This window comes from Lynx canadensis, chromosome D1 (genome assembly GCF_007474595.2).
Source record: "Lynx canadensis isolate LIC74 chromosome D1, mLynCan4.pri.v2, whole genome shotgun sequence".
Classification (NCBI taxonomy): Eukaryota; Metazoa; Chordata; class Mammalia; order Carnivora; family Felidae; genus Lynx; species Lynx canadensis.
In genome coordinates this window covers 81060191-81079267 of record NC_044312.2, presented here as the reverse complement: position 1 = coordinate 81079267, position 19077 = coordinate 81060191, and the positions used below count along the sequence as shown (strand labels likewise).

General features: G+C 35.5%; 1 pseudogene; it reads right to left on the bottom strand.

Moving 5' to 3' along the window:
- Window positions 1-210: 210 nt before the first annotated feature.
- Window positions 211-17776, bottom strand: LOC115526339 (annotated as a pseudogene).
- Window positions 17777-19077: the final 1301 nt, after the last annotated feature.

Genomic DNA, 19077 nt, shown 5'->3' with positions numbered 1-19077 from the left:
TCGTATGCCCTTGAAAGTGGGGGAATGGGAGGGGGAACCACCGGGTTGGCTTGAGTCAACGGGGAACATTGCTCGACCTGGTCTCAGCCTGGCACCGGGGCCCGGCCCCCCACAGTAGGGTGCTTATTTTATAACCAGAAGGTTGCTGAAGTTTGTGACATGCTGACATAAATATGTTATGAAAATTATAATGTTTGGTGGTAATTGTGATTAAACTCTTGGACAGCAGCTCCTCCAAAGAATGCAGCAATCATGTAGCCTCCTATCAGCAAATTTGTAGACGTAATCATCTTTTATCATTACAGATAGCTTATGTTCCTTTTTTAAAAAATTTTTTTAAGTGTATTTATTTTTGAGAGAGAGAGAGAGAGAGAGAGAGAGAGAGAGAGAGAAAACGAGTGGGGGAGGGGCACAGAGAGAGGAAGACACAGAATCTGAAGCAGGCTCCAGGCTCTAAGCTGTCAGCACAGAGCCCGATGCGGGGTTCCAACTCACTAACTGTTAGATCATGACCTGAGCCGAAGTCAGACCCTTAACCAATGAGCCACCCAGGCACCCCATGATAACTTATATTCCTAAAGGAAGCCAGTGAGAAAAGTCTTTCCTGTATTTTCTTCAGTCTGATAGTCAGATACCCCTCGTGGTCTACCATATTGTTTATGAAATTTTTTAACATCCCAGAAGATTAAGTACAACACAGCCCCATTATCTAGAATGCCAAACCTGGAAATACTTTCATCCATTTTAAATATGTTCAAACCATATTCTTAGTTAAGGATCTACATGTTACAATGTGAAGAAATGGAGAATTGCTGCAGAATGATTTTAATTCTTTCTCTGTAACAGCCTCTCTTGCCTGGCCTATAGACTGTGGCATTTTATCAACATGATTAGTACAGCCCAAGCATCTTTCTTTGCTTTAACGGTGGTTTGCAGTTTTGTGTATGCACCCTAATCTGCAATCATACAGGGAATTGTGCCTCTAACAGGTAAGTATCCTTGATCCCCTTTGGCCACAAAGCCCTTTAAGGTCTAAGCTAAAATCCAAACAGATGGAATCTGTTTGCTGATATTTTGCAAGAATCATCATTAAATATATCCTTAGTACTGATTGCGATCTGAGTTTATTGCTGTGTTTATGTTTTTAATTGTGGTTTATATACACAATGGAGTACTACAGGGCAATGAGAAAGAACGAAATATGGCCCTTTGTAGCAACGTGGATGGAACTGGAGAGTGTGATGCTAAGTGAAATAAGCCATACAGAGAAAGACAGATACCATGTTTTCACTCTTTTATGTGGATCCTGAAAAACTTAACAGAAACCCATGGGGGAGGGGAAGGAAAAAAAAAAAAAAAGGAGGTTAGAGTGGGAGAGAGCCAAAGCATAAGAGACTCTTAAAAACTGAGAACAAACTGAGGGTTGATGGGGGGTGGGAGGGAGGGGAGGGTAGGTAATGGGCATTGAAGAGGGCATCTTTTGGGATGAGCACTGGGTGTTGTATGGAAACTAATTTGACAATAAATTTCATATAATAAAAATAAATAAATAAATAAAGTGACATAAAGTGGCAAAAAAAAAAAGCTTCTTCAAAATTATCTTCATCTTCTGGAGCCCCAATATCATTTCTTACAATCCTTTGTATAATCAAATCGCTGAGGTTCTTTTTCTTTACACATTTTAGATGTTAATCCATTTCTTCCACAGTTCCACTGTGCTAAATATTTAGCTATGATCACAGTCAATGGAGTGTGGCTATGGGCCTTTTTTTCCCCATATGATCCAAACCATAAGGCTATATAGACGTTCTCTCAGCTCAGGAAGTGGTTTATCTAGTTGTGGATCTTCTAATACATTATCTGGGTAAAATTCTATTGCTGGATGTTCTTTTATAATGACTATCCCATAGCCAACCATCTGTATATAGCCTACAGATTAAAAGAGAAACATGGGAATTCCAGAAGTTTTCAGCTAAATGTAGTAATGTACTTTCAGGGAGCCTACTTGCAACCACAGTAGAAAACCTACAGAAAAAAAAAAAAAGGCCATTGCTTCAGAAGGTTTTCTGAACTCTCTTCCAAAAACTAAATAGATACATTGTTATTTAATGCTTACAAGAATCTGCAACTTGAGCTTGGTTCTTGCTGACACTGCTATCTTAAAGGAAAAAGTAATGTTTTCAATATCTTCTCTATAGATATGATTTCCAGCAATAATGGTAAATGAATCGATACCTGGTAGTTCCAAGCTTTAAGAATTTCAGGTCCTGTGGCTGTTGGATCTATTAGGTAAACATAAGCAGATTCTAAAATCTCTTGCCCACGATTGATTACTACACAACTTCAGCTGCCCAGCCCCCAGAGAACAGCCAGCCTGCAAAGTACCACCATCACCTCCTGAAGTAATTTTTTTTGTTTGTTTGTTTTAATAGGTTCCACGTGGAAGTATTTTTTTAAATCAGAAACCTTTCTGTCTCTTTTTTTCCAGCATTATTGAGATATAATTGACATATAACTTTGTGTAAGTGTAAGGTGTAGAACATGATGATTTGATACATTAAGTACATTTTTTTAAACCACAAAGTTTTTTTTTAATTTTTTAAAATTTTATTTTTTTAATTTACATCCAAATTAGTGAGCATCTAGTGCAACAATGATTTCAGAAGTAGATTCCTTAATGCCCCTTACCCATTTAACCCATCTCCCCTCCCACAACCCCTCCAGTAACCCTCTGGTTTGTTCTCCATATTGAAGAGTCTCTTATGTTTTGTCCCCCTCCCTGTTTTTATAGTATTTTTGTTTCCCTTCCCTTATGTGCATCTGTTTTGTCTCTTAAAGTCCTCACATGAGTGGTCATATGACACTTATCTTTCTCTAATTTCACTTAGCATAATACCCTCCAGTTCCATCCACATAGTTGCAAATGGCAAGGTTTCATTCTTTTTTATTGCTGACTAATACTCCATTGTATGTATGTGTATATATATATATATATATATATATATATATATATATATATACACACACCATGTCTTCTTTAACCATTCATTCATCGATGAGCATTTGGGCTCTTTCCATACTCTGGCTATTGTTGATAGTGCTGCTATAAACATGGGGGTGCATGTGTCCCTTCAAAACAGCACACCTGTATCCCGTGGATAAATGCCTAGTAGTGCAATTGCTGGGTCGTAGGGCAGTTCTGTTTTTAGTTTTTTGAGGAATCTCCATACTGTTTTCCAGAGTGGCTGCACCAGCTTGCATTCCTGCATTAAAGATATTTTAATATGCTTTAATATAGTGCAGGGATGAAGTTTAATATGAAACTGAAATTTCACCATGAACATTTTCTGGTCATATGTTGTCCATTTCATTGATATAGAGTGTTACCTTGATGTTCTTGTTTAGTCAAATCTACGGGTGAGAGGAAGTGTACAAGGGAGTGAGAATAAACTACTTATCTGGAGCAAAAAAAGCCCCCTACAACTCTTGAGTTCAGATTTCATTTTAGGTCAGTTTTATACTAGTCAGTGAAGACCTCAGTATAAATTATACAAACGGTATAAACTACGAAGACTTTTTAAGCTATCTGTCTTGTAGTCATTTTGTCAGTTGCTCTTCTCCAGAGCTGGTGCTACAGTGTTTATTTCCAGCTCTCTAGTAGGGTCATTTAGCCTCTCTTTACCTTTAAAAATAGGGCTAAGTTGTTTGATTTACCTCAATGAGATGATATACTGCTGATGAGATAACATTTGTGAAACCAGTTGGCTGCCTCACAAAATAATTGCCACTGTGATTTCAAAACCACCAACTAGATTGTTTTCCTATCTGAAGAATAAACCCCTGAAATTAGATGATTCCTGCAGCTTTACATGGGTTTGGAATGAAGGGAGATTCTTTTCTGCAAGAAAGAATGTATGGTTGCCAAAGGTGGCCTGTCTGTCTCAGAGAAATCTTGAATGATTACATGATGCGTTCATGCATGTGCATTGGGAATGTACATCTCTGAAAGATGCAGACGAAGCCCTCAAAGACAGACTCTGGTTCCTGGGAAAGCATCCATCTTCCCTGTGGACTGTTTTGTGGCATTACTATTTTCTAAGTTTTGCAGATTGTAAACCCAGATTATAAAATGGGAGACATTTTAATCGACTTTATTTACCACTGACAACCCAGTTCTCAAAATTCTGCCCACTCTTCCTCCACATTTTACTAGCATGTCTAGTCTCTTTATCCTCTTTAATCTGCTTTCTTTCAAACTGCTGCTATCCTCTCACTTTGAATGTTGTGATGATCTCCTTCCTGTTCTTGCTTTCATTATTCTATTTCTCCCTTACTTTCTTCATATTCATGGCATATGTTCATCTTTGATCTGGTCTCCATTCTGTCGAACCTATCCTCTGCTACTTTCATGAATAGAGTTTTTGTTTTAGTTATTCTGAAAAACAAACAGCTTTCTGAAAATATGATGTGTTTTATACTTTAGCCTTTGCACATGTAATTTCTGTCTGAAATGCCCTTGTGTGGGAGCTGCGGTATGATGTGGTGATTGGTAGTTGCCATAAGGTTTGGTGGCTGGTGTAAAGATTTTGGAAGCTGGATTCTTGTGTTCAAGTCCTGTATCTTCCTTATTTACCTATATGACTTTGGGCAGTGTTTTTGAACTCTTTTTCCTTACTTCCTCGTCCTGAAAATGGAGACGATATCCCATCATCATCTGTCTTAAGAGTTTTTGTGAGGCACAAATGAGGTAATTAATGCATGAAAAGCACTTAGCACTATGCCATGAACACAGTTGACAACTGATACTATTATGTTGTTGTTGTTGTTAATATATTTTGGCCAATTCCAGTTTATCTCCTGTTTAAGTTCCAATTTTCTTTCTTCCTTTCATTCTTTCATTCTTTCTTTTTCTCTTTCTTTCTTTCCTGTTGTTTTTATTAAAACTTTTCACCACATTCTTTTCTCTACTATCAAAGGAATTAATCACTTTTGTGTGTGTGTGCCAATCTTCTGTATTCTATAGATGATCTTATAATGTAGAATTTACATATTATTGGTATTCTAAATCTGTCTTACTCATTGGACTATGAGTCTTTCTTGATGTTAGGACCTAGGTTCTATTTCTTTTTCTTTTTTAAATTTCTTTTTCTATTTTCTATTTTTCCCACTTTTTATTATAGAATCTATCATAAGACAGATGCTTAATAAATAAATTGAATATATGAATGAGGAGTAGAGTCAAAAGGAGTGTGTCAGAAAATACCCCTGGGAGGTCTAGTAGATATTACTGCTCTCTAATTTTGAAAAACATGTGACCCCTAGGGCTTGATAGAATTTTTTTCCTCAAACACATGAACGCTTTCTTTCCTAGTATTATGAAATGAATACTTAGTAGAGAAGAGCCCTTTTCCTTTCAGTTATAATTTTGAAGAAATTCTTCTCTTGATTCCAACTAACTGACTTCTTCATTGACCCAAAAAGGTAAAATGATTTGTTCAGCAGAAAGTCCCAGATGGCTTCAGGCAGTTTTAGTTCAGCACACTTAAGGGAGCTCAATAGGAGAGATTTATACTGACATATGTCAGATTTTCTGCACTGTTCTTGGAGCTACAATTTTGGAACCAACATTAATTAATATTCAGCAATATTTCCTGAACCATATTAATTTCACAAGTTGAGAATGGGAGAGAAAAGCTTTGGTTTTAATCTTTTTAACTCCTTGCTTAATTTAGACTGGAAATTAATAAATACAGATATTCATATATCCATAGTTAGATCACAACACATATGTCTTTTTTAAAGTGACAGCATTAGTGGATCTTTAGTATTACTATTTAAAATTTTTTAATTTTATCACAATAAATTACATGAATTTAAGTAAAAGAATTATAAAAGACATCAGTTATTAGCTCTCAGAGCCATTTTCTCTACTTTTTTTTGTTTTGTTTTGTTTTGTGCATGTTAAAGGAAATTTTAAAAATCATCTCAGATGATAAACAGTTTAACTGGGAATTTAGCTTCAAGCATTTGAGATAAAATCAGATTAGATTTCTTAGTATTTTGATATTTGTCTTTAGTGTATAAGTTTGACAAATCATTTTATTATTGTTTGCCTCAATTATATACATCACCTGGTACAAAGGTACCGCCTACATGAGTGATGCATATAAAATAACTCTTCTCTGATGGCTTCAACCAAATGCTTGCTTTTTTATGATCAGCTTTGATCAGCTTTAAAAAGGCTCTCTTTTTTTAATTGAAGTTTAGTTGGAACATAATATTACGTTAATTTCAGGTGTGCAACATGGTGATTCCACAAGTCTTACATTACATGCTATGCTTACCACAACTGTAGCTACCACCTGTCACCATACAATGCTATTACAATACCATTGAGTATATTCCCTATGCTGTATCCTTCATCCTCATGACTTATTCATTCCATAACTGGGGGCCTGTATCTCCCACTCCCCTTCACCCATTTGCCCATCTCCCTCTGGAAACCTTCAGTCTTTGTATTTATGGGTCTGTTTCTGCTAAACAAAAACTCTCTTAAATCAAGGACATATGGGGTTTGTTTTCAGCTTCCAGGTGGTTTAACCTCCACTCAGCTCAGTCAGTTACCCTTCATACTTTTATATAATTAATTTCAATGTGCCTTATCAAAATATATTGGTAAAACATAAAGAGAAGCAAGTAATACCTCAGTTTCTGGCCCAGACTGAGTATCAAACAGAGCCACAGGATATAGACCAGTTTTATGTAAATGTCTAATGCCCTGAAGTGTTGTAATATGTTCTATATAGGGAAAGGATATTTGTTTCCTACCAGCAGGATGGTGGGCATACTGAGTTCTATATTCCAGAGTGGTGTTGAATTTATACTAATATATCTACTTTATCTTCCCAGATCTGTGTAATAATGATGAAATATAACTTTTAGTGTAAAACAATAAGTTCTCTCCAAAACCAGGGTCATGTTCTGTTGACCAAGTCAGGAATGTCATGCATATATGTACCCAACTGAATAAAAAGGGCATGCAATAATAATTAAGCTTGTGCTCTCATCCATTTACTCCGTTCAGATTGCTTTATTTTTGATGTTCACTATGTGATTATTAGAGCAACTCTCTACATATCTCTCCACTCCGATTATCTATGATGTGCAGTACCCTGGTGTGTTCTCGTAATGCCCTGCCCTTATTAAACTCAGTAGATGTTTGCAGTCGAGACTAGGCCTTTCTTGTAGCCTGGCCCCTTTTCTGTATTGCTCCATCATATAATCTTGTTTTATTGTCTTTGTTACAATTCTCATTTTATATTTCATTTAACTGTTTATTTTTTGGCCTGCTTTTATTGTAAGGAGGGTACAGACTGCATTCATTTCAGTTTCTTCTGTATTCCTGGAGCCAAGAATGATAATTGGCACGTAATTAGCACTGAGTGTTTAACTTGGAATGATCCAACAATTATCTTGAGGAATAGGTTTTTCAAGTCACACAATAAATGGAAAAAACAGGATACAAATAAAACCAGTTCTTCTGTAGCCAGAGCCCATTATCAATATTTTATATGCCATGACCTCATGACTCAAGGTTATTGCTTTGCCCTCATCTTAATCACACCCTACAAATACTAAATTTTCTAGTCAGATTAGAACAAATTCAGCCTTCCATGGATGGGGAATTGCCAGAGGTTTTCATGTTTAAGGCAGAGTCACATTCTTTGAGTAGATTTGCATCTGAGCAAGGAAGGCACATTCTCTTTGAACTCTGCTAATTTATAATTCAGATTAAATAGCTCCAGACTCATAGAAGGGCAACGATCTCTTCACTGACACACTAAATTGCTATGATCCTTGAATTCTTCTGGATTGGACTGAATTCAGCTATTGGAAAAATGACCTCAAACAAGTAGTTATTGAGCACTTTCAGTACTGGGTTTTTTTTATTATTATTATTATAAGCTTAATATCTGCTTGAAATTTATAATGTTGTTAAAATAGTTAACACAAGGGTAACCTGAATTACTAAAGGCTAGTGTGTAGAATTCAAAATTCTTTTGACTTGATATAACCTGCAGATTAACATCTGGAGAAGTGAGTTATTCTTTCATGCATGCATACATGCCAGTATTTATTAAGGGCACACGCTTTTTAGGCATTGCTTCAGCACTGGGAAAAAACTACATTTCAAAATAAATGTTAATTATTAATATGATACATTAATTACATTGATCAAACAATCATTCCCTGCTCCACAAGGGAAGAAAACAAACACATGATTTATTTGTTGTTTTTATTTTGCAAAGTTTCAAGATAGGATGTTTCTGTTATTCAATACATTGATTTTACCGATAATTAGCCTTACAACACTATTAGAAAAACTGCCAGTCCTTGTATGCTCCAGTTTGTTGATTTGCAAATTGATTAAGTGCAAAGAGAGGCATAAATCAGAATGTCCATATCTGTTTTTTTTAGGTTCAGATATCCCATTGAGTTTACTAATACACATTTATGTTTAATGTAAGGTTCTCTACTTCATAGAATACATGATTGATGGATGACAGCTTGGATGACCGCTTAAGCACTTTTCATATTATTTCATCTTACCCTCCATATTCAGTCTTCTGAAAATACTCATATATTTCTAGTTTGAACTCCAAATCTCATGGTGTTTCTTATTTCTGTTTTCCATACCCATACCCCAACAAGCCAGTTACCAAATATCAATTTTGGAAGTATATCTCAATTCCTTATTTTTTTCTTACCATTCTCACTTTCAATGCCCTAATTTCAACTGTAGTCACACTCTGCATCCAGTGTTGTATTCTCCCAATATGCTCCCACATGAATTTTGAATTGCCTTCTTTAGAACAGAAGTCTAAAGTTTCTTGTTGGTGTATGTCATGTATTATGTAAACTCTTTTGCAGTGAGGCATCCAGGGCTTTTGTGTTCTGCCCCAATCTAATTTTGTAGCTTCATCTCCTATCCTTTTCTTCTAACTCCCTCACCATATAATCCCAGCCCCACCCTCACACACATTCTAGGCTTTTTTTAATGTGGCACATATTTTCTTTAATGTGACATGCCATGGCATGCCATTCTTTCTTTGACCTGATATAACCTGCAGATAACATCTGGAGAAATGAGTTGTTCTTTCATGCATGCATACATGCCAGTATGCATACATTCCTTCCAGACTTTATCTTCTTTATTTTTTTAATGTTTATTTATTTTTGAGAGAGAGAGAGAGAAAGAGAGAGAGAGAGAGAGAGAACACAAGCAGGGGAGGGGCAGAGAGAGAATGAGACACAGAATCTGAAGCAGGCTCCAGACTTTGAGCTGTCAGTATGGAGCCCGATGCGGGGCTTGAACTCACTAGCTGTGAGATCATGACCTGAGCCAAAGTTGGACACTTAACCGACTGAGCCACCTAGGCGCCCCAGACTTTATCTTATTAATCTCCATGTATGCCTCAGGGCGCCTGGGTGGCTCAGTCAGTTGAGCATACAACTTTTGCTCAGGTCATGATCTCATGGTTCATGAGTTCAAGCCTCCTGTCGGGCTCTGTGCTGAAAGCTCAGAACCTGGAGCCTGCTTCAGATTCTGTGTCACTGTCTCTCTGTTTCTGCCCTTCCCCTACTCGTACTCTGTCTCTCTGTTTCTCAAAAATAAAAACATTTAAAAATTTTTAAAAATAATAAATATTAAAAAGTTAAAAAAAATCTCCATGTATGCTTTAAGAACAAGCTCTCATTCTGCTTCCTTCTACTACTTGGTATAAACTCCATGGGGAAAGGCTTCTTATGCCACTGTGTGCTTAACCTATAATGACATTGTCCAGGCTCTATTATAAGGGTTTCTTTCCCTTTGTTTCTCTCAGTAGTCTGAAAGCTCCTTAAAGGTGTACACCAAGAGTTGGTGTGCTCTTGCGATTCCACAAAAATGGAAGAGAAGGCCTAGTCTATATAAAATACTCCGTAAACATCAAATGAACAAAATAGATTCATTCTTCATTCTCACTCTCCTTCAAATATCCACCATCTCCATGAATTCAATTTATGATTGATTTTAATGTAATCTATTGAGAAAGAGATTAAAGCTCTCATTTTTTATACCTAACATCATCTCCTCAGCTTTATTAATGTTTCAAAGAGCAAATCTTCATTGTGGGAACATTTTTACTACAGAAAGATCTAAGTCTAAAGCAACTCAGAAATTTAACTTTGTAACAGACATCGTTGTTTCTTAAAAAAATTACCGTTCTGAAATAAGTCATGGCAAGGAGAAAAAAAAATTCTCTGTGCTGGAAAGAGGAAGAAAATCTGGCTTTGGGGAAGGTATTGTGAATCAGGTTAACAAAGAGTCACATTATGTGCCATAAAGGTTTTATGTGATGTAAAATGTGAAGAGTAATTCAAAGTTGTGAATTGACAGACACAATCCTAAGGAAACCCAGAGCAGTTTTGAACTCTAGCCGTAACTATAAATGCACATGCTGCTCAGAGTTTCTGTGCATGTATTTTAAAAGATATGTCTAGTTACTAAGTGGTTTGGACATCCTGGGCGTATAGTGTTTGGATATTTGAGGCATGAAGCAATTGCTCACTCATCATCCTAGACAATAGTTTTTTTTTTTTAATTTTATTTTTAGTTTCTCACATAAAAATAGAAGTTTATTATCCACTCATATGCGTTTCCTCATTATCTTCCCATCAAAAGAAAAAAATATAAATGAAAATACCTTCACTATTAAAGAAGCCTCTTGAAAAATGAGTTCCCATCGTTGTTGAGAAGCAGTTCTCCAAGACATTTATACACGCTTTGTGACAGAGTTTGTTCCCAAGGATGTTTGCATAGCAAACTAGAGCTAGTTTCTCCCTCTGGGTCAGAAAGCAGATGTGTTTCCTCACCAGGATAATAAAGATACTCCCTTCCTGCCAGGCAAAGGTTGGTCAGATTTTTCTTTATGAAATTGAAGGTTTTCTAAGCTTAGGATCTTCAGCTGTGCCATAGATCCACTGTGTGTACATTATTCACCAGGACCTGCTTCCTGTCTTCCCCCAAGGGACTTGGGGACAAGGGAAACTGATAGAAACACAGAACTGCCGGCTGCATAGTAGATATTAAACTGCAGGAATCCAATTAACTCATTGTTTCCTTACTGGACATAATGCATGAACATGTGATCAAGGTCAAGGCCGATCCCACAGCTGCAGTTGGTACTGCTGCTTGACCACTAGACAACTTTGCTTTCCTGGCTTCATTTCCTGATTCTCTACCTCACAGTCTATGCTGTAGTTTGTAGTTCCCCAAACATGCTCTTCTGCTTCTATGCTTTTTTCCTCCCCTTATATCTGCTTGGCCCTGGTTATCTTCCTTGCACAGTAAATGTTATCTCATTGTCTTCTCTTCATGAGAATTTTCCGGACTTTTACAGGTACCAGACTTTATCTAAGTCAAGTGCTTCTATTATATCTTTTAGCAGGTCTCCATTTTATGTATTATTGTTTTATTTTTCATTATTTACCTTTGTGCAAGATGCATATAGCAAAACTATTCGGTAACTGTTATGTGCCAATCAGTAATAGATACTAGATGGAGATATGTTGATAAACATAAATGGATCCTGATTTCTAGGAACTGACAAAGAATTGGGAAAGATGTACATCATATATATATATAGGGGTATACAACAAGGAGACCAGACAATACAAGGTCCACTCTTGGAAGCCTTCTCTGTGGAAAAGATGCTTCAGTTGAGGCCTGAAGGGAAAGTGGAAGTAGTTCACAAAAAGACTGGATAGATATTATATATAACATCTGACCAGCACTCAGTGGATTTAAGGAAGGAAACAAATCAACAAATCAATTTTTCCTGAAATTTTAATATGTTCTCTTCGAATTCCTGACACTTTTTGAAAATAAATTTTTTTTTTAAATTCTTTTTTTTTTTCAACGTTTATTTATTTTTGGGACAGAGAGAGACAGAGCATGAACGGGGGAGGGGTAGAGAGAGAGGGAGACACAGAATCGGAAACAGGCTCCAGGCTCTGAGCCATCAGCCCAGAGCCCGACGTGGGGCTCAAACTCACAGACCGCGAGATCGTGACCTGGCTGAAGTCGGACGCTTAACCGACTGCGCCACCCAGGCGCCCCTGAAAATAAATTTTTAAGGCTTACTTACTAAAAGTGATTTAAAAACCGTATCCTTTTAAAACAAATAGCTTCAAGTTCTGTACTGGTTGTGTCTGCGTGCCACTTTCTTCCTTCTAGGACACTGGCTATTAAATCTAAAAGGATATATGGTATGTTGGGACCCTGTTAGTAAACCTCACATATTGGATGTGGTGTAGAAAAAAAAATGGGCCTGATATTTTCCTGTTTGGAAAATAAACAGAACTGGGGCACCTGGGTATCTCAGTCAGTTGTGTCCAGCTCTTCATTTCAGTTCAGGTTATGATCTTACGGTTCATGAGATCAAGCTCCGCATCAGCTCTGCATGACAATGTGGAGCCTGCTTAGGATTCTCTCTTTCATCCTCTCTTTCTGCCCCTTTCCTGCTGTCTCTCTATCAAAATACAGAAATAAAAATTTTTAAAAATAAACAAAATTACCTATTCTTATAAAGACAAAATACATTTTCCTCCATTGGCATTTGGCAAGAAAGCACCTATGGTATCTCCTTACTGGACCCAAAGAACTTGAACTACCTACCTATCCACATACAAGACAGATCATCTTGTTATCATCTGAAAGGGTTTTTTGAAAATGTTTCCATTGACAGGTATATCTATTATGCCAGTCTGTTGAAGAAAATTGAATCAATGCTGTTTAAGAGAGGTAAGTTGCAACACTACTTGGGGAATTATCCAGCCTAGTGTCTAAATATTTTTATTCAGTTATAACATGGCCTATATCCACCAGTTTTTAAACCATCAGTTCTGAGAAAGTATATAATATACTAGTGTCAAAAAGGAAAATGATGAATTTTATTACCCACATTTGCAAAAATGACCTGGAACTGTGTTCGTGTTACATCAAGATCTTGTGCCGTGTATGATGAAAATCGTTTTGGGAATGAAATAAATAACCAGATCAAGGAACTGTGATGTACTTGCTAATTTTAATTCCACAACAATGATTTTTACTGCATTTCACTTTGCAATTAGATAGTCTTTGTTGCAGACAAAGATCTGTACCATATGCCTTTGACTTGAAAAATTACCGATCTCTCTTTGCGGTTTTCTTCAGCATATCTAATTCATTCAATGTAACGTGACTATAAGCACAGAAAAAAATTACAGTTGCTAAACTTTCAATTCCTCAGAATCAGTCAACTTGAAAAATCAATATATCTTTCCTACATTAGCATATTCTACATTAAAGGAATATAAAGCAAAATTAAAAATTAAATGACTGTGCATCTATAGAAATGATAATATAGTTTTTATCCTTTCTCTTATTGATGTGATTTGTTTTGTTGATTGCTTTACAAATACTGAATCTCCCTTGAATCCCGGAATCAATCCCATTTGATCGTGGTATATGATTTTGTTAATGTATTGTTGGATTCAGTTTGCCAATATTTTGTTGAGGATTTTTGCATCTACATTCATAAGAGATATTGGCCTATAGTTTTTTCTTTTTTTCTTTCTTTCTTTCTTTCTTTCTTTCTTTCTTTCTTTCTTTTTTTTTTTTTTTTTTTTTTTTTCTTTATCTGGATTTGGTACCAGAGTGATAGTGGCTTCATAGAATGAATGTAGAAGTATTCCCACTCTTCTATTTTTTGGAAATTTTGAGAAAAATAGGTATTATCTTTTCTTTAAATGTTTGGTAAAATTTGCCTGGGAAGCCATTTGAACCTTTGATAAAGTGCAGCATTCAATTATGATAAAAATCATCTACAAAGTAGGGTAGGTTTGGAGGGAACATTCTTTAACCTAATAAAGGCCTTATATGAAAAGCCCACAGCCAACATCATACTCAATGGTGAAAAACTAAGAGCTTTTCCTCTAAGGTCAAGAACAAGACAAGGATGTCCATTCTCATCACTTTTATTCAACATAGTATTTAAAGTCCTAGCCATAGCAATTATACAACATAAGAAATAAAAAGTAAAATCCAATCCAAATTGGATTGATAGAACTGATAGAACTGATAAATGAATTCAATAAAGTTGCAGGTTACAAAATCAATGTATAGAAATCTGTTGTATTCCTACACACTAATAATGAACCAGCAGAAAGAGAAATTAAGACAACAATCCCACTTACAGTTGCACCAAAAATAACAAAATATATAGGAATAAATTTAACCAAAAAGATAAAAGACCTGTATTCTGAAAACTAAAACACTAATGAAAGAAATTCAAGATGATGGAAAGAAGTTGAAAGACAATCTGTGCTCATGGGTTGGAAGAGAAAATATTGTTAAAATGTCTATACTACCCAGAGCAATCTACATATTTAATGCAATCTCTATCAAAATACCAACAGCATTTTTTTTTTACACATAACTGGAACAAACAATATTAAAATTTGTATAGAACCACAAAAGACCTCATGTAGTCAAAACAATCTTGAAGAAGAAAAACAATTGGAGGTAACAGAATTCCAGATTTCAAATTATATTACAAAGCGGTAGTAATTAACAGTGTGGAACTGGCACAAAAATAGACAACATAGACGCATGGGATAGAATAGAGAGCCCAGAAACAAACCCACAATTATATGGTCAATTTATCTTTGACAAATGAGGTGTGAATATACAATGGGAAAAAGACACTGTCTTCAACAAATGGTGTTGGGGAAACTGGGAAGCTACACATAAAAGAATGAAACTGGACCACTTCCTTTCACCATATACTAAAATAAACTGAAGTGAATTAAAAACCTAAATGTGAGACCTGAAACCATAAGAAGTCTCAGAACAGACTGACATCAGCCATAGTAACATTTTTCTAGATATATCTCCTGAAGCAAGGGAAATAAAAGCAAAAATAAACTATTGAGACCACATCAAAATAAAGTTTCTACACATTGAAGGAAACAATCAACAAAACTTAAAAGCAGTCTGCAGAATGGGAGAAGCTATTTGCAAATGACATATTCAATAAAAGGCCAGTATCCAAAATATATGAAGAACTGATACAATTCAACACCCAAATAGTATAATCCAATTAAAAAAGTGGGCAAAAGACATGAACAGACATTTCTCCAAAGAAGACATATAGATAGCCAACAACACATGAAAAAATGCTCGGCATCATTCATCACCAGGGAAATGCAAATCAAAACTATAAGGAGATCACCACACATCTGTCAAAATGGCTAAAATCAAAAACACAAGAAGCAGCAAGTGCTGGTGAGGATGTGGGGAAAAAAGCACTCTCCTGCAATGCTGGTGGGAATGCAAGCTAATGCAGCCACTGTGGAAAACAGTATGTAGTGCCTCAAAAAATTAAAAATATACTACCTTACAATACAATAATTGCACTGCTGGATATATACCAAAAAATCAAAAACAAAAACACTAATTCAAAGGGATACATGCACCCCTGTGTTTATTGCAGCATTATTTATGATAGCCAAACTATGGAAGAAGCTCCAGTGTCTATGGATAGATGAATGGATAAAGAAGAGTTATATATATATATATATATATATATATATATATTCCATATATATATGGTGTGTGTATGTGTGTGAAATCTTGCCATTAGCAACAACATGGATGGAGACGGAGGATGTAATTCTGAGTGAAATAAGTCAGAGAAAAAGACAAATGCCATATAATTTCACTCACGTGGAATTTAAGAAACAAATGAGCAAAGAAAAAAAGAGACAAACCAAGAGACAAAGTCTTAACTATAAAGAACAAACTAATGGTTATAGAGGGGAGGGGTGTGGGAGATTGGGTGAAATAGGTGATGGGGATTAAAGAGTACACTCTTTAATGATGAAAAAATAAAAAAGAACAGTGATTACAGAAAAAAATGATTCTAAATTTATGTGTTTCTGAATTTTCCTACTATGTGTAGTTTACATTTCTGCAGTCCAATGGACCTCTGTTGTCTGATCATTACAAAATAAATACTGAGAGCTAATTATGTAACAGTTACCATTCCTGGATGTGGGAATACAGAAGAAAACAAAAGCACAAGCTGTACCCTCAAAGAATTTACGTTCTTATAGTACAGACAGACCAAAAAAATAAATTGAAAAGTTAAATGAACTGTAAAATGATAATTGTAACAAAAATAAAGAGAGTTATATGATAGAAATTAAAGGAAGTGTTGGCAGTGATGGGTAAGGTGATGAAGGAAAACATTCATAAGCAGATGCTTTCTGAGCTGAAAATCTAAATGAGGAGGATCCAGCAAATAAAGTCAGTTTATGTTCTGTATCTATAAAATTGGAGTAATATCTACTTTATAAAGTTTTTATGAGAATTTTTAAAAAGCTCTATAGGTAAAGTGAATTGTCAAGTGCATGAGATCAGAGTAGTAACCTGGCTGAAATTGTGACCTTGCCTTCTTGAGATAACTCTGCTTTTCTGCAAGTATAAGTAGTCACTACTTACATAATGAAACTGTTCTCATACCTTACACTACCCTAGATCCTTTTTTAAAATGTTTATTTATTTATTTTAACAGAGAAAGAGCACAGGTGTGTGAACGGGGGAGGGCAGAGAGAGAGAGAGAGAATACCAAGTAGGCTCCAGTGTAGAGCCTGACATGACTCAATTGTATGACCATGAGATCATGGCCTGAGCCAAAACCAAGAGTTGGACAGTCAAGCAACTGAGCTACCCAGGTACCCCTGCTAGTCCTTTTAAACAGGATTTGTGTTATAGAGTTGTCCTTGTTTATTTGGACACTAGCTGTTTGCTATCATGTACCTGTGACTGGGTTTCTTAAAAAAAAAAAAAAAAAGAGGGCTAACCAAATCTTCTAACTAACCTACCATTTCTTCCTTTTACTGTTTGCATCAAACATCTGGGTTTGCAAAAGACAGTCTATTATGCAGAGGCAGTGTATGTTTTAAGGTTATTTGAAGGCACAATAAGGGGTGGATAATTAGGAAGATGATGCTAATTGTCGGTGGGTATAGGGAAGTATAACAGATCAATGTTTTCAAACCTTTTTCACTGCAAGGCAAATACAAGAAATGATGAAATAATTTGTAAGCCACATGTATAAAAAGATTCTAATACCAGGCAAAATGTTTATGAGTTAATATTAGGAAAAGAATATACATTTTTGGGTTAACACTATATCTAAGTTAGCATCCTGGTTTTATTATGAATGAGTTTTGTGTCCATTGGCAGTTTGCTCAATCCCTAATTCCTTTCTTTAGGTGATACCCAGCTGACTCAAGATTGTTAGCTGTTTGTTTATTTTTCAGCTTTAGTGAAATATAATTGAAAAAATTATATTTAAAGTATGGAGCATAGTGATTTTTTATACATACACATTGTGAAAAGATTACCATCATCGAGTTAATTAGCACTTCCATCACCTCACAAGAGAGTGTTAGCTCTTAATAGTAATGTCAGAATATCCCTTTCGTCCTTTCCCATTCTTTGTGATTTATATTGTCTTTTAGAAACTTAGGACCCAAGATATATGTATGATCCAACTATGCTGTCTTGCCTTCAGTAATAACCCTCACTCAGTGGATCAAAGGCCAGTGCCAGGAGTCTCGGCCTGTCTACCTTCTCAACCATCATTCCTCGATGATTGCAATTAAATCTAGGACAGTATTCCTCCATGTTACTTCTCTTTCTTTTGTAAAAACAAAACGTTGAGCACAATTCAGTTTCGAATCTCTACAGTTAGCTGAAAGATGTTTGCAGTAGATTTAACAATGTTTGATGTTCCAATGATCATAATTATTGTTTGCTTCTAAACAATCTTTAATGTACACATTATTAAATCCCTGTTCTATTTTTAAGTGAGGGGAGCTTGTTAGTAAATATTTTCTATCAGTTACAGAAGAGACAGGGTCTTCATGTATTCATTATTTCGCTAGGCTCAGTGTGAGTAAGGTACTCTTCTAGAGCTGGAAATATAGCAGAGAAAAAGGCAGTATCTAGTAAGTATGTGTGTGAATGTGTATGTATTATATAACTTGTAATATTATCTATATATATTGATATAAATATATTGCATGTAATATACATTGTGTAATATGTCATGATATATATAGTACATAGAATAATGTGTTTGCAAAGATGTATATCCCCAAGTCTCCAGGATCTATGTATATGTTACCTTCCATGGTAAAAGAGACTTTGCAGATGTGATTTAGTAAAAAATATGGAGGTGGAAGAATAATTCTGGGTTATTTATCAGATTGCATAGACCAATGTAATCACAAGAGTTCTCTTTAAGAGAGAAGCAATAGAGTGAACGTAAGAGAGAAGATGAAGTGATGATGGAAGAAAGAGGAAAGGTGACAAATGAGGACAACCTTTAGAAGACAGATAGGGAAGGACAGTTTCTCCCTGGAGCTTCCACCAGGATGCAGTCTGCTGACACCTTGATTTTAGGGCTTGTGATCTTTGAAGTATAAGATAGTACTTTATGTTGTTTTAAATCACTAATATTATGGTAAATTTTTACAGTAGCAATAGAAAATGAATATAATATAGAATATATGTTTTATGTAAATATCATGTGTTGCAATATATATTATACATAATATGGATGTAATATCCACTATCCACACTATATACTATAAGCTATCTATACTATATAAACTACATAAGACACACGAAAAATGAAACATTATGTTTACATAAAAACATACACACAACTGTTCATAGGGTATTTATTTGTAATATTCCCAAACTGGAAACAACCCCTATGTCCTTCAATAGGTGAAAGATGAAGCAAACTGGTACACACACTGCTTACCAATAAATAATAATGGACTAACAGTATGTGCAAAAATGTGAATAAGACTCCAGGCAGTTATGCTGAGCAAGAAAAACCACTGTATGATTCTGTTTATGTAACACTTTTGAAATGACAAAAGTATGGAAATGGGGAACATCTTAGTGATTGCCAG